The 26,990-nt window shown below is 38.2% G+C and overlaps 1 long non-coding RNA gene across 3 annotated transcripts in view; it reads left to right on the top strand.

Annotated features, from left to right (window-relative positions):
- The window catches only part of LOC148758804 (uncharacterized), a 38,677-nt gene extending 11,990 nt beyond the window's left edge, over positions 1-26,687 (top strand). Inside the window, exons 4-9 of one of the 3 annotated variants that reach the window (XR_016020272.1) lie at positions 4,379-4,457; positions 5,830-5,956; positions 6,688-6,721; positions 7,284-7,496; positions 9,990-10,101; positions 26,485-26,687. This is a non-coding gene — a long non-coding RNA (uncharacterized LOC148758804). Of the gene's footprint in view, positions 1-1,481; positions 4,458-5,829; positions 5,957-6,687; positions 6,722-7,283; positions 7,497-9,989; positions 10,102-14,879; positions 16,660-24,218; positions 24,364-26,484 lie in introns of those variants that run through there. The other 2 variants (XR_016020273.1, XR_016020274.1) reach the window with 2 other exon arrangements.
- The last annotated feature ends 303 nt before the right edge of the window (positions 26,688-26,990 follow it).

Genomic DNA, 26,990 nt, shown 5'->3' on the forward strand with positions numbered 1-26,990 from the left:
AATTCATAATATCTAAATTAAGTAATATTTTTTTCTGATTTAGCTGTAAGAGAATGGTATTAAAATTAATTAAAAGTGTAAAACACTAAGAAATTAATGGAGGCATTCTAATTTTGATTTATAATACATCAAAATTGAGACTCCATTTCTATATCTATGATTATCAGAACTTCAAAAGAAAAAAAATCAGCAATCACTTTACCACTGGATAAAAATTAGCATAACTTTGGTCATCATTTTTTTATACATATATTAGTCCTTCCATCTTAAAAAAAAAAAAAGGACTTCATGACTATTGGATAATTGAGATTTTTAAATGCCCTGTGAGTTTCAAAATCTAATCTTGGCTTTGTTTGCAAAGGCCAAAAACTGTCACTGCAATTTCTTAATTTTAAGCCAAGCACCCTGTTTTGAGGAAAAGATCTTGGAAGGTTTGAGTCTAAACTAAACAGATCAACAATAGACTTAATTTAATTTACTAAACAATTTCATGTAGCAGTGTAGAGACTTAGGTTCTTTCCATAAGGGTGAACTCTTCTGGAAGATTTCTGCTAATTGGTCCAATTTATCTTTGTTCACCTTTATTATTAAAGTACGTTGCAAGGACTCAGAAATACCTATTTGTCACAAACCCACTATTGAAGCAATACATGGCAAATCAATAGAGATTTTATTGTTTTACAATTCATCTGCTGTATTATACTGCGCAGAAAATATACTAGCTCCTTTTGCAATGTAAAAGCAACATATTTGAAAGTCTTAGGCTTACTCAGTTTCTAGGTCTAACCTCATTCCTGAATTTGACATGAGTTCCTGAATTTCAAATGAGTTTTTTTTCCTAAACTGTGCTATACATTTTAGGTTCTGGCATGTTCAGAACCTCACAGATTTCTGGTTAACTTCTGAGATCAGGAAATGCAATTTTTGTGTAGCATAAGTGACTACTGAAAATATTAGGGTTCATTATATAAATAAGATACAGCACCTAAGTTTCAAATAATAAAACAATTACATATATTTGATGATGAGTTCATTCTTGCTGCCTCCCTCACCCAATGTAGTGGAAGGGTGGCTCCAGAAAGGCAATATAAATGAGAGATGATTTTAATTATATCTACAATGTCCACACCAAAAATAAAAAATAAAAAAAATTTAAAAACCCACAAAAAACAAAAGCAAAACAAAAAATAGTAAGATTTCTTTATGCTAGAGAGTATTGCTAGAGCTTGTATTTATTTATAAAGATAAATTACTTGATAACGATATTTGCTAAATACCTAATTTAGTAAATATCTAATTTCCTTCTGAGGATGGTTTGTTTTTAGCAATGTTAAAATATAAATGCTTTATTTTATTTCACTTATTTTCTTATTTTAATTTTCTAACTAGATTTCATTATTACTGCAGTAGAAGTATACCTTATTTCTCAAATTAACATTAATGTCTTGCAAATTTTATAGACTTATCAAATTGTAGAAAAGATACATACCATAGTTCTCAAATGATTTGTATACATAACTAACATTTTTATTCTTAATAGAACCAAAGATAGATCAAACTATAATTATTTAATTTATCAGATTACTGGTTCCTAAATATAGTAGTTGTTTTATTTATTTTTAATTGCCTTCAATGTGCAAATAGAGAAAACAGAATTTGAGACCAGGCATTTCAGACAAGACACAATCTGTTAATTTGTCAATGACTATATATTATGATGGAATTACATTTCAAAATCAAATTACTAGAGCACAAAATAAGTTATGAATGAGCTTTATGATTAAAGAAATAAAAACAAAATAAGGTTTTACTTATATTGTATAGAATATTGATTTCACAATATCTTTAATATTGGCTATACTATCCCTTCAAAAGTTAGTCCTGCCAGAACTTAAGTGAATGAAAAATATTCTTATTTCATACTTTAATATGTGTAATCAATGTGTGAATGTGTAACGTGTAAATTTTCTACTTTCCATATTTCATACTTACCCAGCCTCTAATTTTATTGATTAGGCAATTTTGAAAGTTTTTTTTTTTCCTACTTTAAAATAGTGAGGTTTAGAAATAAGTATTATCTATTGCACTGATAATCAATCCAAAATAGGACATTTTTCAAAATTAGCCAACAGACTGTCAACTCTCCCTTCCACTTTGCATTTGTGGAGAGTGAAGCCTTACTTATTATTGATGCAGTTCCTCTCACATTTCAAAATATACTTTTATAATGGAGTTAATAGAAAAAAACTGTGTAAGAAAAAACACGTATCATCTAATAGTTCTGAATGCATTGCTCAGTAGCTTCAAAAATAGACTAGACATGAATTAGAATATTAATATCTAACAATATGTAGAATTACAAAAAGTATATCCAGTTTAAGTTGCAATGGATTTAGTTTTAATATCAAGTAGTGATACATTTATAAATTATAATCAAAGTCAATTGTTCTGCTAAAATGTTTCTTAATGTGCTAAAACCATATAGCCACCTTTATTTATTAAAATAATAAAACTAAAGTGCAAAACTTATCAAGTTCAAATCAATTCAATGACATACATCTCAGTGAAACAGTGTTTAAGTAACACAAAACAGACTGAAAAATGGAAAGGTTTATTGCCTTATAATAAAAAACAGTTAGCTTTAAACTTCAACCAACAAGGTAACACATTTGTCATTTCTCAGTTGTCCTCATAGTGGGAAGTTTTCAAGAACATTTGACATTCCTTAAACTTGCTATCTCATTTGTCCCTATTTACAAACCTCAAGTTGAGACGCTAAACTATAGTACAGGAAGAAGAGGACAGCCAAAGTTCCATAAAATATATACATCAGCATTGGCAAACACCCTGCATGGTGTGAAAGGATCCTTCATTTCCAAAAGGAAATACTATCATTTCCTCAGTTCTTCTTTTCCCCTTTCCTTCCTACCTCCTTTCCTCCCTCCCTCCCTCCCTCCCTTCTTTCCTTTCTTCCTTTCTTTTTTCCTTTGTCCAAAGGTGCAAACTAATTTGGGACAATAAAGGATACTATTAATTAATTGCCCCAGTAGAGACATCAGAGTTCATATATCAGAATGAAAAAACAGTGAATAAATAAAATACTGCTATATCCAAATAACTACGAAAGCCAGAAATCATTTTTCTCATAAATTCAAGAATTATAATCTTTCAGTTATTTTTTACCTTTATACAAAATATAAACATATATTTTCAGTAATTTCACAAAACTTTAACTAAAGGAAGGGTGTTGAATTGATACATTCCGTCAGCTAATGCTTTCTGCTACATCTTATAATCAAAAACAGTTAGCTTTAAACTTCAACCAACCAGGTAACACATTTGTCATTTCTCAGTTGTCCTCATAGTGGGAAGTTTTCAAGAACATTTGACATTCCTTGTTCTTGGAAAGTAGAAGTATCAATAGGTGTAGAGTTCCAAGTTAAGAAAGCAATTGAAGTACAAAAACTGAGCCTTTTTAGCATAATACACCAAGTCTCACCTTTGGACTTGGTCTGACCGGGTCCTTTCTGTTCTAACCCTGTTTTGATCTTCAATTTGAACACAGCAAGGTTCAAGCTACACAGATCATTTCCTTCCAACTTTTGATTTTTGTCTTTCTTGCAGGAGAGTAGAAGATATTTTAGTGTCAATATATGTTCCATATTCCCTAGCTGTGATAATTTGAGCTACTGTAAGAATCCTGGGAATTTTTAATAATAGTAGAGGTCCCATTAAACTTAGTTCTCGAATAGCTTCTTAGACTTAATTCATCAAATAATTCAGGATGTAAAAGTAGCACATAAACATTAATTGAACAGCCATTAAGCAGTATGACTGTTTGTTTTTGGTTGATAGAGGACATAAAGCTTTGTACCCTGTGGTGGAAAACAATTAGGTCTTATGAGGAACATGCCGTTGAATATACTACTACCAGACTTAGAGCAGTTGCACTTTAGAAAATAGCAGTCAGCTGTAGTCAGAAGACTGCCTGAGTTATAGGAAGTCATGTTTTCACTGGGATGGCTTAGCTGCTTATAAGTACTGTAGTGTGCCCCATGCCTTATGCTAATGCAATGACTGACTAATGGGTGTCATTACCTTCATTCGGTCTCATAAAAAAAACTTCCTCAGGAGAGGCTGCTCATAGCTAGAAAGCTGCTTCAAGTTAAACGTTTTTTCTGAAACACAGACTATAAAGAGCACTTAAGTACAAGAGGTTGGTTGGATAATTTATTTTGTTTTGAGTATGTCTGACAGCTGCTACTTTGGTTAAATTTGCCCTGAACCAACTTGATATCCCATATGGGAATGGCTTATAGATGCCTGTATGTGTGATTGCATGATGCTTTAACATTGTTCCGCTCCTCTGGGACTATAGGTGAAGATGTGAGATCAGAAAACCGAAAGCTGGACTAAATCGGACACTGTTTGGAGGGTCCATGTTTTTAGCGATGGCGGTGAGTCCCCTCATAGAACAGAAACCATCTGTGATTTCATTTATGCGCCCTGCTTACTGGACGGGCACAGACCATTATGAGCCTGAAAAGAAATGCTTACCTGGATGAAGCAGCTCTTCCCACCTCTCAGAAACTAACTGGGACATTAAATTAATGCCAAACAAGTGAGAAACTTTTAGTTTTATTATACGTGGGAGCTGCGTAGCAGTAATGTGTTGATTCTCAAATGCACATGCTTTTCATGTCTTATATCACCAGAAGTTAACGTTATGAATTTCTGTGTTACAGAGTAAAAACCCAAATGAAAGCTCCATGAATAAGAAAAATATATTGGGTTGAGAAAATGTGATAAATATTCACACTATTTCTGATAAGAAGGGGAGCAGGGGACAAAAACTTCCTGAGAGTAAATGTCATCCGCCATCCCTGAATGGATCTTTAAGGAGCCTCTGTCTATAGAGAGTTATGATCGTTGTCCTTTCTCATATCACCTTTGTGTATTAGCGGGAACACTCAGTCCTATCAGCGAGAGGGCTGATGTACACAGTGGGCTTTCAATAAATGTTTGCGGAATGAAATGGGGCGGAGTGAAGCTGAAGGGAACAGACTATGACTGTGAGCATTTGCTCCCTTCTAAAATTCTAACTGGGTCTGAAACAAAAGGAGGAATAAATGTCTGGCTGCATGAGTGGTCAGTGATATACACGAATCAGAAGAGAAGTTTGTTTCCTTCTTTATATACCCTTTGTATTTAAAAAGGACTTAGAGTGTATACATGACAATGTTTATGTTTGTTTAATGAGACAGGAATTGTATAAGAGATTTCAGTAAGTATCTCTTAAAATACTTAAACTTTTTTTTTTTTAATGAAAGTTAATTTCCCAGGGCCTTATCTTCAGAGAGAACTTAGGAAAGACTTCAGCTAAGTTATAAATCATACAGAAACACCATGCCTCCTTCTATTTTGTCTAAGATGAGCTTGGAAAAGGCAGCACCATACTTTTCTGCCCATCGTGAATCTGACCCCTACATAACGTCTTTCCAAAGAGTTCCACGTAAATTCTCCACACACTATACACTCCCTTGGGAATTTGCTTTCCACTAGAAAATATATTGTAGATAAGGTGACCATGCATCCTGGCTTATGCCTGTTGTTCCTGTGTAATCATTCATAGCATTCACTGTCAGATGTGTCCCCAGTATGGATGACAAATTATGATAACCGTATCTATAAATAATAATGAAATGTTAATAATAAAATAACCTTCACTGGAAGCTTGCTATTTGTCAGAGACTTTGAAATGCTTTCGTGTATAATGAATTCTTCACAATAACTCACTGAGGGAAGTATTTTATTGTCCCCATTTTACAGTTGAGGAAACAGAGAGAAGTTAAATAGCATCGTCCTACTCTCATAGTGGGCAAATCTGACTCCTAACAAAGGTCTGACTCTGTAACAACATGTGCCAGAAGATGATATACTATCTTCTGATTTGCTGGTCAGTATGCTTAACTTGGTCTTACTTAATGCATGCAAAGATTATCAATAGTGATGCGTTATTCTTCCTGTTATTAACTATTTTTATAAGGACTGTGCATTTTAAGAGGCAGGAAAAGAGCACTGAACTGAATTCAAAGTCAGCTGACTTTTTTACTACTACTTTAATGATAATAGCAATGGTTTATTAAGTGACTAGTTATGCGAGTAACTGTCTATGGGGTTCCCCTGGGTTCTCTCACTGAACCTTAAAACAGCTGTGTAAGGCAGTACAATTGAACCCCACAAAAGCATATAAATTGCTTTAGCTACAAGCCCTAAATTGGTTCAGAGGTTAAAAATGAAGACTGTGGAATTAAATTATTTCAGCAGGCCTCTCCAACTCTGACCGTGTCTGACTAGATTCGATGTCTCTGGGAGTAACTGATAATCAGGATATAAGGCACAGAATCTGGACGCTGAGGAAAAGTCCCGGGGGCAAAGAGACTTCCCAACACCTCATTTTTAAAAAAATCTCTGATTATTATAATACTTGCTGTTATTACTATTATTTATTAGTTTCAGGTGTACAGAGCAACGTACTAGGTAGACATTTACAGCCCTCACAAAGTGATAACCCTCCTCCCCCAAGCTACTACCTCATATTTATTTATATTAGCTGTCATGCACTGAGTGCTTACTAAGGGCATGTGCTTCACAAACATTTTTCTTTCGCTTTTCTCCTCACCATAGGCCAAATAAGAAGAGAATTTGGATTGGAACCAATGTAAGTTGAACTGCACAATGCTAGTGATAGCATGCTTCTCTGAAACTGTCTGGGGATTGTCCTGATGGGGGGAAATGTAAGGGTGAAATTCAGGGAATCCATAATGCAGTTAGACCTAGCTAGCTTGCAGTTTGATCCACCCTGATATTCAGCTGTTTTCTCTGTTTCTCTCCTCACTGTTTAACTTAAGGACTGTGTTTTGTTCCCTTTCTCAAACTACCCATACCTCACTAATCCATTTAATTAACAGAATCCTAACCTGAAAAAAACAATTTCCTACTCCTCAGGCGCCTGGACACCTGATTCCTTTGCAGTTTTTACCAGTGACCCATAAAGCCCCAGGCCGCGATGGCCAAATCCTAGTCCGGAGAAAGCATTACCTTAAAACAGACCAGGGAATGATGTCAGCCCTCGGACCTGCCTGACCGAGTTCCCCTTTCCTTTGTTCTTCTGTGTACCCATAAAACCTTCTTCCTAGGAACGGAGAGATGGCCTTTGGACAGGAGTCCGCCATCCTCCCAGATGCAGGCATCCTGAATAAACCTGCTTTTCTTTCCACCAGGTCTCTCGATTTTTAACTTTTTCAAGTGGCAAGCAGCCAGAGCCTTAGCGTGGAACCATCTGAATAACAATCACTAGATTAAAATATATGTGGAACGTATTGATATGTTAATTATGCAGATTAAAAAAGAGGAGGTTAATTTAGGCTGGGATTGAAAAGGATCTCTTCATAGAAGAGATGAGATTTGAATGAAAGATCAGATATGGACAGAAGGTAGGTGAAACAGAACTTTCTTTTTTCTTTTCCTTTTTCAGCTCAAAATTCAATCTTGCCCTTAAAGTTGTTTTTTCTGTGTTTCAGATTCCTAATCAGATTGGCATGGAATAGATAATAAAATTTACAACGATAAATACCTGGAAATGTTCGATTACCTTCTATTATATCTATGATATGGCTACATGCCACTCATATTTAAAGCCTTGCTTGAAAGATTTCATATTATAGATTAACATTAATATCTGAAATAAAGAAATTTAATCACAATTATTAAATTGTGATTAGTAAATTATTGATTAGTAAATTAAGACTGCAAACTGCCAAAGGGCAGGATCTGTGTTTTATTCAAATTTGGATTCTTAGATTGTTAGCATAGGGATTGGTATCTACTATATATATTGTATATTGTATTATTGTATATATTGTGTATATATATATGTGTGTGTGTGTGTATATTTGTTGACTCTGATATATTTGCATTTATTTGGTTTACTCATTCCACCTGTTTGAGGAGCAAATTTCAGTGGTCTCTGTTTGAAAGATAAAAGGATTTTTACCTGTGAAGGTTTGGGTTTGTTTGTTTCTTGACCCAGGACCAATGATCTGGCAATATTTTCAACATCATTAATTTATAAGAGTAAGGTTTTAGGCCTTTTCTTTCCCTACAAAAATACCGAAGGGAAAGGGGGAGAAAAAAGTGGAAAAGGCAAAGGAGTTGCAAAGGGAGTTCTCCACCCAGGTTCATTTATGTCCAGGACAGCTGGCAAATCCCTCTTCTCAGACCAGACTCTTCAGAGGGAGGAGCACGCAGGCGCCAAACCAGTGGGTGGGAAGAAAAAGCCTTCACAAGCTTTCCCAGTTTCTGTCTGCTGACCTGCCTCTTTGTAGAATGGGGTTGTTATTGTTTTGCTTTGGGTTATTAAGAGATTTTTAAAGGCATGACTATCAAAAAGATCACTAAAATCTTTGTCTTACTGCATTACCTCTCCCCAGAAACAATCAAGCCAAGCTTCTTTAACAATTTTGTTTTTCATATAGAAAAAAATGTTTGGAGATATTCATATTCCCTCAGTGGAATTTTATGATACCTATGGAAACAAACAGTTTTGGGGTTGTGGGGAGCTGGGGGAGGGATAATAGGAAGAAAAAGAGTATAGTGAGCTAATGACAGAAAGCTTTGATTTTATTATTCATGATGTATGTGTTTTGGAGAAGAAAGGGAAAAGCAGAATGCATCATAATGGTGTGTACCTGTGCACATGTACTTGTGAAATGTTTTTAGTGGTGAGGCGGCTTTGATAATAACGACAGTCACTTACGTTGGTAGTAGAGAAGGGACAGGTAGGACCCAGAAGAGGGAGCTTGGACAGAAGCAAACAGTACAGAAGGCGTGGGAGCTGGGCCTGGGTGCCTCCCCGGGGAAGTCCTGCTTGTCTTTCCCCTTTGTTTCTGGTTCAGTTGACATGGCTCCCCTAAGGGGGCTTAAACAAATGGGCGCCCCTCCCTAAACGCCTAATGAATGAACTCTGGAGGTGACGATGTTCTGTGACACAGGAAATTCTGATTTGGATCAAAACCCAAAACTTCCAAGTTGCTAAGTGGCATCTTAGTAACTCTACTAGAGGCTGCAAAATAGCCTAAGGAACTATGGTTTTGAAAATGGCTGGTATCTGACTCAACACATTTATCTGTTGGCTATCATGAGTGGTTGCACTTTTTCAGCCTCCCTTCTCTCCTCTCCAGCTGCTGTGTGATTACCTCATTCCAGACAAGCCTGATTATCATCAGTGAAACACATCCCCAAAATAAATATGACTACATTATTCTTAATATGCAGTGATTGAACGTGAACATATCTAAAACAGTTTTAATTCACACTGAGTTTTGTAAAACAGCTGAAAATAATATGACTTCATGTTTTAAGGCTATTTCAAGAGTGGATCATTACCTCCACGGTGTACATGTCACCTTGAGCACAACAGCAGTTTCATCAGCCAATGGTGTGCTGGAGCCACAGGCTCATGAGATCTGAATATGCTCATCTCTTCTCAACTAGGCGTTCGGTGACTTCACTTTGGTCGCTTGTAGTGGATGCTGGTGGGGCTGTTTATACCACAGAAATTGACCAAGGCTATATCTTAGTCTGTTTAAGCTGTTAAAGCAAAATACCACAGGCTGGGTGGCTTATAAACAACAGAAATTTAGTTCTCACAGTTCTGGAGGCTGGAAGTCTGAGCTCAGGTTGCCAGTATGGTCAACCGAGGGCCTTCTTCCTGGTCAAAGACATCTCCTTCTATGCTCACATGGTGGACGTGGCTCGGGAGCCCCGTGGGATCTCTTTTATAAACACTCTAATCACATTCAAGAGGGCACTACCTTCAAGGCCTAATCACCCCCAGCTTCTAACTCATCACACCTGGCAGTAGGATTCCAATATGTGAATTTGGGGCGATGCAAATAATCAGGGCTTTTTTTTTCTTTCTTTTGCAGAGAGCCAGGGAGCCGGTTTCCCAGCACGCCACTGAGTTACATGCGCATTGTAGGAGAAGAGATCCCGTGTCTCTGTGATTATGTCTCTGGGACTAAGATTGTTGTTTTCTGGGTAAATATTTAAAGAAGACACTGCCTAAGAGAGGCTGTATTTTGTTACTGCTACACTCATATCTTTCATTAGCTGTAAGTTAACCTCCCTGTGCGTTAGTCAAATGAGGACATAATAATACCTACGTCATAGACTCGTTCTGACGATTAAATGAGTTCATATGTGTGATATACTTTTAAAATGCCTGGCACAGAGAAGGTGCTCAGTAAGTATTTTCTATCAATATCAACAAAAGATGAGACTAGATCGTTTTTTTCAGTCTTCTAAAAGACGGCCTAATTTCAGTGTTGTTTTCCTTGTTGAGCTTTTGTATCGTTCAGAAGCCCATCCCCAACTTCCACAGGTTCTATGAAGAATAGTTCAATGAAAGCAGATCAGATCACTTTGAAATGCATAAAGCACTATGTAAATGAAAGGTGGAATAATTATATTAAAGTCATCATCTAGAATTTTGTTTATACTGCATCTTTCATATGAGGACCACATTTTTCTCTAGGCAGTTACTGCTCCTACAGAAACAAACATAGATGGTGCCCAAACCTCCTACTGAATAGTTTTAGGCAATGGCATTTATCAAAATACCGCAGGTCACTAAATATACAAAGACTCAAAACAAACCCCACATCTCAGTGTGAGGGCAGCATGGTAATTTAGGCAAATAAGCCTTTGACAATTCAAGGATTTTCTGATTTCTAGAAAGCACAACAAAAAATCTTACATGTTTGCCTAAATTTTACACAATAGGATATTAAAATGCAATTTCTTTTAGAGAGAAAAAAATCAGTTTGTCTTCTGATGAGTGTTTCTAGCCAAACTAAAACTAATTTGGGGCCTGGACGTGCAGATGTTCCCATTTTAGGATGAACTGGCCAAGCAAAGCAGACAAAGAGGGGAAACATGTTTTGAAGATATTTTTCTTACACTCAAACCTTCTAAGAACCAAGACTTTAAAGTGCAGGCTTCCTTTTTTCCAGCAGGGTAGCCCTGTGAACTCTGTACCCTAACTCTCGCAGTTGGGTCTTGGGTCAGTTTGCTCTTGGATCCATTCCTGGTGCTTCCTCCGGCTCCGTGGCAGGGAGGGAGAGCTGACGCTGAGGCTTCCTTTCCCTGAGCACTTGCAGCTGACTTCTGCCAGTGGGAGCTTGGAGGCGGGGCAATGGCAGACGACTTGAGGTTGGGGAGAATGGAGAGGCCGGGGCACTTCTCCTGACATTCAGTTTGCTTCCTGCACCTTCTCAGGCAGCAGCTTTGTCTCTTCCATGCTCCACTTCCCACCACAGAAGCCGACCACAGCTCCAATTCTCACCAAAGAACCCAAGGCTCCTGTGTTACGCTACCTCCTCCTGGTCCTTGCATCCTTCCAGCCTGGGGGCAGTTGTGACTTGCTTCTGTTGCTAAATCGGGCTGCCTCACTTTTCCTTAATTGGCTTTGTCTGTCTCTTTCATCACCTGTTTTGTGCTTTAATCAATTCCTTGTGTGAGAGCCCTCTATTTAAATATTCCAAGTGAACCCTGCTTTCCTTGATTGGACCCTGACTGTTCCAAGGTCTAACACAGGCTACTGAACTCTTAGGCAAGTAACACTGTTGGAAGTGCACTTACTCTGTATTCACCCCAAAGATCTCAGACGACCTTCTGGAGTGTGAACTCCTGCTATCGCTCTTCCCTTTGCAGTTAAATGAAGATTCTACCTCGAGCCTGCTCTGTGCCATGGTCCTAAGATGGAGGCAGAGAAAAGTTATTTTTCTTAGTTTCTGTTAACAGTAGGGTCACAAGACACTCAGCCATTACACTTGTTAGCCTAGTGGTCCCCCTTCTTCAGGCCACACCCCTCAAATTCACTGCAGGGAGCTGATTTACAGCTGGTTGTTAGTAACTTTCCTAAAAAGTCATAAAGGATGATAGGGTCCCCAGATTATTTCCACATGTATGACTGATAGGATTGGAATATGGATCTGTGAGCTGTTAACCACTCTAAAATGTTGTCACTGGTGCTTTCTTTCCAAGGAAGGAAATTTGGGCCACAAAACAAGCAATTTTAAAATGGTTTTAGGGCATTGCTAATAGTTCTAGAGATATACTCTTAATCCAAAATTATCAAAGTAGGGTTGTACACCCCGTGTTTTTGTTCAAATTATTTTGAAATTTGAACATTGAAACGTACATTAATGCTGTGGGGACAGAGCCAGGAGTGCAGTTTCCAGGCTCTCGGCCTCACATGGAAAGGTGTTGGCTCAGGTAGTAAATGGCCATCAACTGTGATTGGATGGCCATCAGCTGTGGCTAGTTGGCCATCAGCTGTAACCAGTGAGCCATTGGCCACTAATATAACTGCCGTGGCTACGCTAACAGCAAATGGGGGCCTAGCAAGAAGATGGTGTCTGAGCTAGCAAGCGCAGATTGCAGTTAGTAGGGTGGTTTGCAGCTAGCAAGTGGGGTTGGTTGGTTGGCAGAGTAGCGGACAGCAGGTTGCAGATTGTGTGGCTCCTGCTTCCTGTGTCTCCAACCCAGCCGCCAGCAAGACTATAGTGGTATAACTCTTCTATCTATGGCTCCGTGGGTGTTCCTTTTTGGCCTCTCCATGTCCTGCGTTCTTATGTGGGGAGTGGGAGCTGATACCCCACCCCGCATGCCACCTTGTGTGACAAATGCAGTTTCTAAAAATATTTTATTAAGATCGTTCACCTTTTTCAGCACACCCCATCCTACTGCATTGCCCATGCTGCTTCTCCTTCCTGAAGTGATTGTTTTCCCATGATTTTGTTTTGTTCTGTTGTGAATTCTCAAATAACCATATTTCCAGAAATCTTCTCTGAACTTTCCTACTCATTGTCTGAGCGACTCCGCTTGTCCCATTTGTGCCTCCATACTGCATCGTATGAAATACTGTTTCTTTGTCTCACGTTACTCTTGAAGCCCCAAAAGGAAAGGACTAGATGCATCTTGGCAGCGCAGTGCTCCGTAACTTCCTTGGCACGTAGGAATCACTCAAAATATATACTTTGAACTGATTCTGAACAGCACTCTGAAAATTCCAATGCCTCTCATGCTGGACAGAAATTAGTATTAGGATCATGAAATGAAAGGTTTTTATTGGTTTGGTTTCGTTTTTGGAACAAGAAATATTTTAGTAACAAACACGTAGCAGACACTGGTTGTTTTACAAATGCCTAGTGTTTGTGCCCCGTATATACAAGTGCTTATGTTTTGTTGAACAACATTGATACATAGGGAAATAGGCACACAGAGGAACCGTGGCACTTTAACAAGTTTAGGACAGAGCTTCTCAGTTCTTTACCTTGTTTGTGTTGTCCTTCACCAGTAGTTGCATCCTCTTTCTGTGTCTGTCTGTCTTCCTGAATTTCAGTGTCCATCTAAATATATACCCACTGCCTTCACCATCAATTAAGTAAATGCCATGTCTGTAATTCATTTCCCTTGAAAAGGATGAGCTCAACCGTGCTCTGTTTATCCCGTTTAGGACGGCTCCTTTTGCACATTTTGGTCCACTGCCTCTGGTGTCATTTCTCATGCATCTGTTTATTCTACCCAATTAGATTCAGAGCTCTGCAGTCAGAGGTACTTTTTCTATCTCCTCGCAGCATGTTCAAAACGTAGACTTGTGAACTAAATATCTTCTAGATTTCACCAATATCTGTGCTAGTATTTTTAGTTCCTTATCAAATGAACACATTACTCTGCAGCTGGAACCCTGGACATTTGGTTCCCCTGGGTGGTTCCTTTATTTCAGACCGGGGAGACTGTGGGCTGGGCTGGGTAGCACAGCAACTTCAAGACACCTTTGGAACTTTCCTTTCGGGCCAGGAATATCCCTAAGCTACCTCCCCTGAGGGACTCACTTGATAATTGGTTCCCACCCTTGATAATTGGTTCTCTGTCACTGAACCTGTTCATTTCCTTCATAGCACTTAGAATAATTCGTAACTACAAGATCGGAGAATTAAGTTTGCAAACTCATCCTAGAAAATGTGCTTCATACCTCATTGCTGAATATCACTACGGTCACCTTTGAGGTACTCTCCTTGGGAAGCTATGCACCGATGCCAGTGCCTAGTCCACACTTCAAAGCAATTTTGGAACTCTGTTTTCTGGAATGGCCATCAGAGCTGTTGTCATATTACCCGTGCTGTCCTGAATGTCATCCAAATATCTTCCTTTCAGTATTTCCTTTGTCTTTGGGTAAAGAAAGAAGTCATTGGTGACAGATCAGGTGAGCAGGGAGGGTGTTCCAATACAGTTATTGGATTACTGGATAAAAACTCCCTCACAGACAGTGCTGTGTGAGCTGGCGCATTGTTGTGATGCAAGAGCCATGAATTGTTGGTGAAAAGTTCAAGTTGTCTAACTTTTTCACGTAGCCTTTTCAACACTTCCATATAGCAAACTTGATTAACTGTCCAGTTGGTACAAATTCATAATGAATAATCCCTCTGATATCAAAAAAGGTTAGCAACATCATTGCACCAAGTTCAGAAACTTGTCAGACCTCATATATACATACATATAAAATATATATAAACTAAGCACATGGATAAAGAAGTTAAATGTATACAAATATGTAAATATATAGTAGATATAAAGTATATGTATGTATATGTGTAAGCAACATATGCAAAAAACACCCACATGTATGAGCGTACATATGTGCGTGTTTTATGTTTTCATTTTCTCTTTCCGTCCACAGATTTTCTTTACCACATTTGCTTTACCACGTAACACCCAAGCCTAACACAGAGCCTGGCACATCATAGGTACTCAGAAATATTTGATAAATAAATAGTATGTGAATGCATGAAGCTGTAAGAACAAAGAATTCTTTCCAGTCTTAGTCATGTCATCCTAAGTATTACAGTGAAAAAGTGAAAGGAGGAGAGAAGCAGAAGCATAGAAAAAGAAAGGAGTCAATGTTCTCTCTAATCCAAAATTTCACAGATTTGTAGTCTGGCTCCTCCCAGAAAGGGGCTCACAGACTTCTCTGTTTTCACCTGGAGAGGGGAAAGAGGAAGACAAGAAAGTCTCTGCTGTCCACTGTTGGTGCTGCCCACTAATAAAATCTACAGATATGTTAGCAAAAAGTTATTGATTTCCAAAAAACAAATTGGACATCCCTACATTTGCTGTTTCAACCTTCTGTTTCCTCTCTATGAGTGCAATCCTGCTCTCTTTAGAAGATATCCATAGCATGTGCATGCCTTTAGCTTACATAAACACTCTGATCACTAAAAAGAAAGAGTGGGACGTAATTAGGAGTACGCGATAGAGAGCAGTGGTCGGCAAATGACTGTGAGCTGGACTGCCTGGTTTTATCTCCCGGCTCCGTTGCTTTCTAACTGTGAGATTGTAGGCAACATTGGTAAAGTAGAGACAATACGAGTACCTGACTCGTAGGGCTTCTTATGGGATCAAGTAAGTTAGAACATGTAAAGCCCTTCGAATCATGCCTAGCACAGACTAAACACTCAGTAAATGTTCAATAATCATATTCTTATTCTTTGTATTATCAGTTTTGCTGCTATCACCGAATTAAGGCAGGTTTACTTCAATACAGAATGATTAAATTCCCATTCTACAGAGAGAGAATGCACACATAAGTAATAGTAAGTACGAAAAAGGAAATATAGGTGTAGATGCATTATAAATGTAAAAACACATGGTAGAAGGTCAGAATTCTAAGATTTTTATGTCCTGTTGATAAAGTTTTTTCTTTAATCCTTACTCCTGATACAAAATGTTATTTCATACACCTTTTAAATACCTGATGATAATGATTACTCTTATTTCATCTCCCATGGTCTAAAAGATTTAGAGAACAGCTGACACAACCTACTTTTTAATAACCTCAGCCTTGTTAAGGAATTATAAGCAATTCAATTGAATGACTGTCAAACCTGTTCATTCAAAAGCTATTCATATTCCCCAGAGCTGCTTGAATTCCTTTATTTCATCAAGAAAGGCATTAAATTTTCCATATGTAACACAATAGCATCTTTAGCCCTTAAAAAAAAAAAAAAACACAACAGCCTTCCCACCTAACTGCACCCCTCCCTGCTTATTCTTTATGAACCTATTTATGTATTTCATTTGACAAATATTTATTTACTTTCTGTCTTGCCAGGCATTATATTAGGCGCTAGGTTAACAACAACAACAAAAAGCAATAAAACTAAAAAAGGCAGTGAATAAGACAAAGTCTCTCATTTCATAAAACCTAGAGTCTAGAGAGGATTTGCAGCAATAAACAAAAACACAATGTGTCAGTTAGGAGTTGAGATCATTCTTATGCCAGCAATAAATGGAGCGCTTGAGGCAGAATAAGAAGAATGGATGGCAGGGAGGGTGAGGGCTCTGTCAGGCCAATTGCAGAAGACCTCTCTGAGGAAGAGACATTTAAGCAACACCTAAAGGAAGGAAGGAAGCGGTCATTCAGATTGCTGAGAGTTCTGCTGCACGTTGGAGCAGAATGGACAGCAGTGCAGAAGTCGAGGTCGGATGTGGCAGAGAGCATACACACGGCACTGGGTCTGTGACTGGTCACTGGTAAGCAAAGGGGGATGGCGTGAGAAGAACGTGGAGGGCAGGGACAGGTCAGATCACGCAGGGTTTTCTGACTTGGGGATTCTCAATGTGGAGCCGGACACTGTTAAAAGGTATTTAAACAAGGGGGTAGCATGAGCATGATGTATAATATGTTTCAAAAGATAACCTTGGTTGCCGTAGGGGGAATTTGGAGAAAGAGGATACGAGTAAAATAAGAAGACAACCTAGCAGACTATTGAAGGAATCCAGGTGAGAGAGATTTGTAGCTTAGACTTAAGTGTTGGCGATGGGGGTGTGGAAAACTAGGTACGAGAGGTGCTTAGGAGGTAGAAATAACACAGTGTGATGATGGATTAGATTGGAAAGGGAGGAACCATGTGTGACTCTTAAGTTTCTGTTTCAAATACTAGATGATCATTTACCACGAAGGAAAACCTGGAGAAGCACCACGAGTTCTGTCTCGATCGGGTTAATTTCACGATATGTATGTGACACCCCAATGGAGATGTTACATAAGCATTTGGTTATACTGATGTGAAGCTGTTATACAAGTGAGCCAAAGATGGCCTCTGTGTATTGGCCCCTAGATCTTTTATTTTTTCACTGCAGGCCCATTAGCTCAAAAGCCTGCCAAAAACAAAATCAAATTTTTACACATCCATTTATTTTGAAAATAGGGCAAACAAGCAGATTTTTTTTTTTTTGGCCGTTTAGAGCCTGCCTGTTTTTCATACCTCCACGAAATCTCACTTCACATCTGCTAGCAATAGATAAACCCTGGGCCATGAAGAACCCCAGCCACTGCTGCCCTTCTGAGCTCTCTGACCCAGAGGCTGCCTGCCACGCATGTGCGCAACATTGCCTATACACAGAAGCCCCCTTTCCAATTCCCCTCTCTCTCCCAGAAATTCCCTCATCCTCCTCGGCTTCTGAGGAGCAGCCATGAGCCTTTGTCTCTAAACAGACTCCTGTGAGGGATTTCCCCAATCTGTCTCAGCTGCTCCCTATAAAGTCTGTGTACGCTACTGCCACCTTGTGGTCAAATCTTTTTCCTTGCTCAGCCACAAAATCCCTTGAACCCTTTGCAGAAGCTCAAAGGAAAAATCTGCCCTCAGATGTCTGAATGGAAATAATTAGCATAGAGATGGCATTAAGGCCATGAGAATGAATGATAACATTCCAGGAGGAGTGTATAGAAATCAGGCAAGAGGGCCCAGGACTAAATCTGAAGTTTCAAAATGTGATCTCTAGTGAATAGGGAAAACATGCACATGTAACAACTTGGTTCATTTCTACTCATATTCTATGACTCGGGCCAGACACTGGCTCCTCTAGGACAAAATCCTGTCTCCCACAGACTAAGCCAAGCTGTGTCATAACAACTGCCCTTCTTTCTGCTCCTGGACGTTTCTGTATTACTGCTCTACCACACATTTCTGGAAGTATCTGGTTAATTGTCTGCCTCCACATGAGGCTGTCTTTCAAGGTAGAACATGTGTTCATCTCTAAACTCCAGAGCTCCACCACAGCACCTGACGCAGGTTGCTAAATAAAAGATTTTCTCAATGAGTGACTGAACAAATGATAAATTGTGCAATCTACTATATTAAAATGGGTATAGAAAAGGGTAGCGCTGATAAAGTGGTGATAGAAGTTTTCAAATGGCTGGGAACGTGAGGACACCTTTTGCTTTCCTGATGATGGTATTACTATCCAGTCCTCTTTCTCAGTCTGAAGTTAGATTCTACTCTCACCCTGAACAGAGACTGTGGGACATCGGGCTCACATATTGTACCGTAGGAACCATATGTAGAGATAACGGAATAATGTGAAAATATTTCAAGTAATTAGAAAGGCAGCTAGTTCGTGATGGCATAATACTGAGGATCATTTTAAAATATATCTTTTAATATTATACTAATTTGGTTTTGCTTTCTTTCAAGAAATTTAAAATAAAGAAAAAATGGCATTTAGGTCAAGTTGTATATAAAATCCGAATCTGAGTCACCTCTGAGGCAATTCTCTATTCCTAATTAGAACCTGTTTTGTGATTTCAGCGCTGTTATCTTTTGAGTTTCATTTAAGAGAGCAAGGCTGGTCCAAGAACGGCATGAATGTGTTAGAGCATCACTTCCATATATATATTTTTAATAAGATACATATTCATCTTTCACAATTTGCCCTTTGAAAACAAAAACTAATACTAGAGAAGTCTGTGACCTCTACATCAGAGCACATAATGACTAAGGAAGAATAATCATTCATAAATACTTCATAGTAAAAAAATAAATGGAATTCATTAAAGATCATGGAGACTAATATTGTAATATAAATTTATACCCACAAAAAGTTTCTGACATGTGGTGGTATAATATTCTCTACATCCTTAACTATGAAACAGAATTGGTTGTGAGACATTATTAATGAGACCTTTACAGTATAAAAGATAGTCAGCAAGTTTTGGGGTGAGAAGTACCCTGATTTCAAGATTTAAAAGTGTAATAAGTGTGTCTTACAATTGACTTTTTAAATAACTTGTGTGTTACACCTAATAACCGAACTGAATTAATTTCTGTGGCTGGGGGGAATGGTTAATGAATGTTTTAGAATTCTGTATTTATGTTATGTAATTATCTGTGATTATATATAACTGTAGATAATTACATATTAACTTACATAAACATTATGTTTTACTGACTTAGGAAAAGCTGTGAAAATACTGAGTGAGGTGGTCCCTCCTTTGACATATAAACAACTAAAATTATAGGCCTCAGTATGAAAATCCCACACACCAGTTTATTATTGTTGCTCTCAGTAAACATATTTCCGTAATAATGTACCATTTACAGAATGCTTTCGCAATCTTTTCTCAGTGATCCTATTTTATCATTAGATTCGTAACAGTAGGGGATATAAAGACAACAGAGGTTGCACATTTAAATATGTACCTTATGTACTCATTTTCTACTTGTTGTTTTCTGATAAAAGTTGAAACAAAAAAGGGTCAAAAGTTCAAAAAAAGGGCCCAAGTATCTGAGCCGGCCGGTGGCTCAAGTGGTTGGTGCGTTGTGCTCCTAATGCCGGGGTTACCGGTTCGATTCCTGTTTGCACCAACTTATTATTGTTGCTCTCAGTAAATATATTCCCCTAATAATTTGCCATTTACAGAATGCTTTCGCAATCATTTCTCAGTGATCCTATTTTATTATTAGATTCATGACAGTAGAGGATACAAAGACAAGAGGTTGCACATTTAAATATGCGCCTTATGTACTCATTTTCTACTTGTTCTTTCTTGAGAAAAGTTACAAAAAAAGGCCAAAAGTTAAAAAAAAAGGGCTCCAGTATCTGGGCTGGCCAGTGGCTCAGGTGGTTGGTGCGTTGTGCTCCTAATGCTGAGGTTGCCGGTTCGATTCCTGTTTGCACCAACTTATTATCGTTGCTCTCAGTAAATATATTTCCGTAGTAATTTGCCATTTACAGAATGCTTTGGCAATCATTTCTCAGTGATCCTATTTTATCATTAGATTCGTGACAGTAGGGTATATAAAGACAACAGAGGTTGCACATTTATATATGCGCCCTAAGTACTCATTTCCTACTTGTTCTTTCCTGATAAAGATTGAAAAACAAGGGCCAAAAGTTAAAAAAAAAAGGGCCCAAGTATCCGGGCCGGCCGGTGGCTCAGGTGGTTGGGGCTCCGTGCTCCTACTTCCGAGGTCGCCGGTTCGATTCCCACAGGGCCAGTGAGCCGCGTGAGCTGCCGCGGGGTGCTGTGAGCTGCCGTGTGCTGCCATGAGTGGCCAGCAGCCAGTGTGTGTCGCTGCGTAATGCAGCTGAGCGGCTGCTGTGTGCTACCGTGTGCTAGCCATGAGTGGCCGGCAACCCGTGCGGCCGCAGCCATCATTGTGCTACTGTGTGTCGCCCCGGGTGGCTGTGTGCTGCCCTGAGTGGCTGGCTGCCGGCAGCCATCTTGTGCTGCTGCGTGCTGCCCTGGGCCCCCACTGGGCGGCAGCCAGCCTCAGGCTTCATACCAGCCTCAGGCTTCATACCAGCCTCAGGCTTCATACCAGCCTCAGGCTTCATACCAGCCTCAGGCTTCATACCAGCCTCACTCCTAATACCAGGGCCAACAACTAAGACTGAGAAACAATGGCTTGAACTGGAGGGAAAGGGGCAGTTGAATGAAGATTGTCTTTCTGGAAGCTGCCAACTCAACATGGAAATGAAATAAGTGCTTAGGCAAACGAGAGTCTATTTTAGGGATTCCGTTTAAGGATACCATTTGAGAGTACATTTATGTGTACATTCATGGGATGATGAGAGGAAAAACAAGTGAAGAAGTGAAGAAGTAAACTCTACAACGTGAAACATTTTTGTTTCAATTGTTTTCTCATAATAGACACTTATTAATAGAGTTGAATTTTAACTGATTTTGCAGAGCTGAGAAATCAAAGATGGTATTATTCTAAAAAGCAACTTTCCAATGACATAGAAACCAGGAATCCAAGAGTTTAAATAATCTTGTTGAAAAGCATTCAATTTAAATTCCAGGCCTCGCATAGAAGGTCCATATAAGCAGACTTTTCAAAGTCTCCCCATCTCTCTCATGCCTTTTGAGAGTTTTGAGCTAAGTTACCCTCATTAGGACAGGACATAATTTCATGTGATATGTAACTCTAATACTAGTATGTAACTCTTAATACTGAAACCTCTGAAAACCCCATCTACAGAATTATATGTATGCTTAGTAAATTTACTCTTGATTAGTAACTACACTGTTCGTTTGTTCTGAAAAGATTCACTAGCCCTTTGAACGTTAAAACCTCTCATGTACAGGTTATATGGTATTAAAAGGAGGGAGAACAGGAAGCAACTGTTAAAGAGAAAGTCCCAGTGAGTCACCACTTCCCTTCCTTTCATCCCCACACCTTCTTCCATTCTTGCCCAAGTCACCTCTGACTTAGATCTGAGAAAGGGGTATTTTCTGAAATCACAAAGATCTTCTATCCTTTGTTTGCCAACAGGCTAATATACTATTTTAGAAATTCTTAAACTTACATTTTTTGAGATTATGACATTCCAAATTTAAATTTTTGGTAGACACTCCCCACCCAAAAAAAAAAAAAAATGTGTTCTTTGAAAAATATAGATACAGTGAAGTAATAGGAGATTAACTGAATAAGAAGAAATGAAAATCTAGGGAAATTGGTAGGCAACATTTAATCTCAGGCACAAGAGTTGTTTTTGTTTGTTTGTTTTTTTTGTTAAATAAGCAAACTCTAGCTGCATAAGCAGGGAGTTAAATATTGACGGAAATTCAAGACAGGGTTTTTTTTTTGTTCCTAGCAGTTAGATGTGAAATAGATAATAACTGGAAGAAACATGAATAAATGACACAAGTTAAGAGGCTGCTGCAGTAATCCAGATGTTCATTTATCAAAAGCAGTTTATAAGTATCCACAGTATTAATGGCACTTTATTAGAGACAAATTAATGCTTACTTGAACTAGGGCAGTGACTAGACATGGAAATGGTCCTATTGAATATTAATGAAATGACTCAACCAACTCAGTGCCCATTTCTTCTTGAGGCCTTTATTCCTACATTTGCTAGACTTTACATATGTGAAACAAATCCACAGTTTCGGGATGCTTGCCTAAAATAAATTGCATGAAGAATCACGGGGAGAATTTTGCTGATAGTTGCCGATCAACTGCTTCTCAGTCTGTACCGGGATGACATACTCTTCTGAGTTAAACAGCACCTGGGTGTAAAGAAGAGGGGGAGGAAAGACGGTGGGGAGCAGTGCAGCTTCCTCCAGGTTTTATCAAAGTCTCCATTTCTGTCAGTCACCGGAGAATTGAAATCCATCCCAGTCCTGCAAGAATATCTTTAGTGAGTTGTGAGGTCTGTTCATTAAAAGAAACAAATGAACCGAATAGCCACGATTATTGAGCATTTCTGTCCTTATGGCTGTAGACCGGAAGTGGTTTTCAAGGTTCCCAAAAGCTATCTTCAATTTTTCCTTTTCTTAATTTGATCTGCAGCATTGTGGACACAACTCATTCTAGCTACATCTGATCTGTTCTATTAGGCCATTTGAAATGATTGTTAATGAATAAAGGACATATTTGAAAGCCTTTTTAATCCCTCTATATACTTTAAAATTTATATCTAACTAAATAAAAGACAAGACACCTAGATTGTTAGACAACTAAATTGTAGCCACATTTCTGACTTTGGCTTAAAGCGTGGATCTAAAAAATCTAAAAGATCCAAGAAATTTAAAAATGTGGCTGAGAAGTGAAATCTCTCAGACATTCTCCTTCTACCTTATTCACATAATATTCACCACTTAGAATGTTTAAAGTAATATTAATTACAATCACTTGCTTTTGGGATTTTGTAAAACTGTTAACGTGGTGTAAATGAGTTTTCTCTTAGGTAACTTCTTTTCGGAAGTATAAGATATTCAAACATAATCAGTGATCAAACCGGCAATTTTAAATACTTGATTAATATAAAAATATCCCACTCTATACAGTAATATATACTCTTTTCATAAAGAATTGCCCAAATGATCAGGTTTTTCCCCCCTCATTTTCTCACACTCGGCAAGCATTTGTTGATCCAGCTTATGTGTTAAGTGCAGTACCAGGGACTGGGCACGTGGGGGTGTACAGGACAGCTCCCCATTCTCAAGGAGTTGACAGTCTAGTACAAGAGACAATCATAAACTGGGACACACAGAAAATGTCAAAAGTTCGACCACAGAGATGAGCACTTAGGAGAATATATAAGTCAGGGTAAGGGTTTGTATTGTAATGTTGTTTATTCTTTTTTCAGCATATTTAAAATCCTGAACAAAACTCTCAGAAGTTTCCTATGAAAAACGGCAACGTGAACATGTGACTTATAAACTCGTCAGTGTCTTCACAGTCTCTAAAAGGCTTAAAGGGATCTACTAGTTTCCTTTACGTAAATTCATCAAATATTTTCCACATTTTGACATTCCTGGGAAATCTTTTAAAGCCCAGCACATTTTATTTTGGGAGTATCATTCTGAGTCAAAATTACTGTATTCCCCCCCCCCCCCCCTCTGTTTCTGTCCCAATTTTTCCCTAAATAAGTCTAGATGCATTTCTTTTCTTTGGCTTGTAAGTATGATTTATCTGCTTTTAGAAGGAAAAAAAAGGGAAACACACTGAAAAACCTGTGGTGCATTTTCTGCTTCAGTAAATGGGTCACACTTTGTCAAATACTGAATATATTAAGCTTTTGTGAAGTTCTGTTTTTCTCAAATACTGGTTTGCCGCACTGGATATCAAAGGGTAATTTATTTTGTTCTAAGTAAGCTTTTACTCCTTTTTTCTTTTTTTTATGTCAAATCATGACTACTTCAAAAAAGATAACTCAGATAAATTAGAATGTTTAAAGAAAAAGAATACTGTTTTTGACTTACATTTGGGCAACTGCACGCTGCCCATCATATTTGGAGATGAATACTTCAAACTGAGATCCGAAAAATATCTGATTTATTAATTTTCTTGTGACAGTGATGAATTTGAGGTGATCAATCCCTGAGAAAAATGGCCCTGTCAAAAAGTAGCTTCTACCAACAGGAAGATCAAAAGTTGCCATCCTCATGGGGACTGAACCTAGAGCACACGCACCAACAACTATAATTACATAGAAACAAAGGTACGAATTACGTATAATCAAGAATATGCCATTCACAATGTTTTTCAACTGTTTTTAAATTGATATGAACATTTACTTTTGACTCTAAATTACTTTTCAGAATTGTTTATTGCTATAACCTTATTTGTTAGGATGAAGTCATGTCATTCCATTAAACTTCTCAAGTAGAAGGATAAAATAGGACATGTACACATTCGAATTCAAGAAGGTTTTTTGTTCTAATAAAGCACGTAGCACAATGTCTGGAATAGCATAAGTGCTCATTAAATTTCTTCCTCCTTTTCTCCATTCTATTTATCATGATAAATTATTTTAAGTGGGACTTAATGCTAAGACTAACCCAAATGTCACATAACACAATCTTTTCCAAAAATCATTTTGGTATTAAAATATTTATCCATTGCTAGGTATAGTAAAATTTATTTTAATTCACAAATTTCTATTGGCCATACTCACATTTGGCCAATCTTTTCACAAACATAGCAATTCCTGTTTTCTTTTAGAACGTTTCATAATGCTAAAAACCACCGCAGCACTGTTAAAGGAATAAATGGGCACGCAAATGGACACTAATACCTTCATCTTGGAACCAACTTTTACCTTCTTCCCTGTTTACGTCTATTTTCATTTCTCTTTCAAATCTTGTGTTTACATCTCACAAGAGTTTCATAATCTTTGAACCAGTAATCAGTTGAGTGCCCTCTGCCTTTGTTGATTGATTTACGGCTTTCTTCCCTCCTCTGTTTTCAATCAAATGACTTCCTCCTGACAGGGTAAAAAAAGAAAAGAAAAAGAAAAAAACATTTGAGACAAACTCAGATCCTGACTCACATTCTGACAATTTGTGTTTTCCCTATAACCACCATCCCAGATTCAGGTCTCCATGACCTCACACTTAAGTTGCTGACAACACATATTACCTCCCTGCCTCCAATCTCTTTTCATCTGATTGCCCTCCTGACAGAAAGCCTTAGAAGCATTTCTGCCGTATTGTTGCTTCCAGCTTAAAATCTTAGATGATCTCTTATTTCTATCAAATCAAAATTCCCCAGTTTGACAGTCAAGGGCCAAAACTAACTCATCTTTGATAGCACTGATATATCACTTGTCACAACTCAACAGATAGTCCTGTACACAGTCACCAGCACATGTATTTGGTATTTAACCTTGTCTCAGCCACTATTCTGAAAATATTTTCTGACCCTTCCCCCTTGTCCCTGATGGCGGTTAGGTATACCTCCCTTCCCAGAGTACCTCCGGCAAATACGATTTCCATCAGAGAGTGGAACATACTGTACTGTCATTTTTTGCTTATCCGTCTATATTCCCCCATTAGGATGTAAGTTTCCTGTGGGCAGAAACATGTCCTACTCATCTTCATAGCTCTATCTAATACCTACCAAAGCACTGGCATGTAGGAAATGCTCAAAAATGATTGTTGAATAAACAACATTTCCTGAACTAAGTATTGTGTTTCTACTGCCAAAAAACGTACTGATGTGTCTCTTCTGGGTAAAATGCTGCCTTCCTCTTACTTTATCTTTTTTCTACCTCCTAAACTTGTATCAAATTTAACTTCTTTGAAAATAGTCAGATAGTCATCAAAGAAAGGGAGAAACGTGACTTGGGGCTTCCAACATGAAATTTAAAATAATTTGTTTCTAGCAATACTGCTTCTCACTAAGGAGCTTAAAAAGCCACAGAATTGAGAGACAAATAGGCAGTGTATGCAGAATCGTGAAATTCTTACATACAGCTTCGGCACTCAGCTCGGCCCCTGGAAACATTCATCAAACTCCAAGATATTATTTGGGGCAGTTTACATCCTCCATGCATAGAGCCCCAGCTCTTGGTGATATGATCAGATCTATTCCCTGTTCACCTCTCTGGCCACTGTCTCCTGGCCACTCTCTTCTCTGGCCCAATGTCTGAGGACTCCTAAGAGAGGAAACCCAATACATCGGTACTTACTCTAACGTTTCCTCATTTCAAGCACAATTTCAGAATTTCACTCTGCTCTGTAAGCATGTACCACACTGTTGCCATAACACAACCTTTTATTGCACGTGAGAAATTTCCCAAGAAGCCTTTCTCAATCCTGTACCTCTGGTTTGGTTTCAGGTGTTCTCCTCCAAAGATAATCCTGTTCACCATGGAAGACATCGGGACTTCCAGTACTTGGAGCTGGGGGCCTTCACCAGAAGTCATGCATCTGTGTTTTTGCTCTTCCGTTCCTGGAATCAATTCAGGTCCAAATATGAACTTCAGTAACCAGACCTTGTCATACATCTGTAAAACTGGGAAATAAAGAAGTGTTTAAAATATGTATATGTTTACATTTCTTTCTACAAGTCTGATTTCTTGCGGCTCAATATAATGCTTACCAAGTACCTGAAGAAGCAGAAATAAGACAGTAAAAATAACAAATTTTCAGTTGTCATCTCATTTTATAGAGCATTATGTCAGTACATAGTTTTGCTATCGCTTTGAGTTGATGGGAGTTAATTTTAAAATTTCTTACTGAGTGTTTTCAAATGTGGATTGACCCACAAAGCCATAAATGGTTGCAAGTACTATTGGAGAGAAACCATTAACTCAGGTGTAGGGATATGGAACCACTACAAGAT

This window comes from Rhinolophus sinicus, chromosome 2 (genome assembly GCF_057876585.1).
Source record: "Rhinolophus sinicus isolate RSI-liver-muscle chromosome 2, RSI-T2T, whole genome shotgun sequence".
Lineage (NCBI taxonomy): Eukaryota > Metazoa > Chordata > Mammalia > Chiroptera > Rhinolophidae > Rhinolophus > Rhinolophus sinicus.